Source organism: Aplysia californica, unplaced genomic scaffold, assembly GCF_000002075.1.
Source record: "Aplysia californica isolate F4 #8 unplaced genomic scaffold, AplCal3.0 scaffold00524, whole genome shotgun sequence".
NCBI classification, from domain to species: Eukaryota; Metazoa; Mollusca; class Gastropoda; order Aplysiida; family Aplysiidae; genus Aplysia; species Aplysia californica.
Window position 1 is genome coordinate 21,573 of NW_004797794.1, and position 1,199 is coordinate 22,771.

General features: G+C 37.4%; 1 protein-coding gene across 3 annotated transcripts in view; it reads right to left on the minus strand.

Moving 5' to 3' along the window:
* LOC101851600 overlaps positions 1 to 1,199 on the minus strand; it is a 28,423-nt gene that overhangs the window by 7,785 nt on the left and 19,439 nt on the right. The gene's annotated exons all lie outside the window — the stretch shown is intronic.

Here is a 1,199-nt window from a genome sequence, read left to right on the forward strand (position 1 = left end):
ATATATACTGAGGATAAAACAAAAACACAAACCAAAAAAAAGGTAGATCTAGGTCTACCACTTTTTGACTGTGAGAAAAATCTAATCTTTTGAGTCTTTACGTTCTTAGCTTCACGTGAGTTATCTAATTAAAAAGTAAGTTGCGTTATAAAAACAGCGTTTTGGTGCTTCAGACGGCACCCACATTAAGAAATAAAAAAGATCTGTTGACGTTGAATATCTTGGCAGCAGTAGAAACGCGTGGAGCATGCCGATAGCTCATTTCTCTGATGTTTAGTTAAACCTACCACCTTTCTGGAGTGATAATGATCATACAGTAATAGTACATCGTTGCCAATTTTCTTTTCTTTCCCACTGATGCTGCGAACACTAATTTAACCACCAAAATGTTATTTTTATAACATGACCTACTTTTTAGAGTACTTCGTACTACTCACGTGACAGAAAAAGCGTAAAAACAGACGCTCACCTCGGAAAAGACTCAGTAAACTGGATTAGGATTTTACACGCAATCAAAAAGTGGCACATATTTTTTCTTTTATTTTGGACCCCCGATAAAACTAAAACTGTAACAATGCATACACATTCAACTGACTCAAAGTGAAGACTCAAAACCGGGGGCGGCTATTGATTTGTATAACTGACTGGGTGTAATTCACACGATACCACCCCCATCCCCTTAAAAAATTGCACAAATGACAAATTCCTTTAAAGCGACAGGTTAAGTTTAGAATCGGATAGTACACACTGCACTAGACACATACACAAAACCGCATTGAACAAAGTTAGTACACAAGAATTTCCAATCAATTTCATACATTCTTCTCTTCATTGCACTTCTCAGTTCCCCAGAACACTGCTTTAAGAGGGAACCGTGTCGAATTCGAATGTTAATTATACAAATTAGAGACTGGCTGAGGTGACGGTGGAATTTTAAAATAAAACCCTCCATTTAAAAATAGGTTATAATCACTAGAAGAAACTTATCACGAACTCGTCCCCCGCAAAGTTCCTTGATTAGGCCAGAAAAAAGTTATACATCGTGGTACAAAGCGATTTACATATTATGATATTTATATTATGTTGCCGCCGAGCAGGCGTTGATAAACAAAGATGAAAGAACGAGTCTCTGTGGTGTGACAAAACAACAGTAAACCCCTATTGAGCAGTGCTACTCCCTGAAGTTGTCTTTAGGCCAT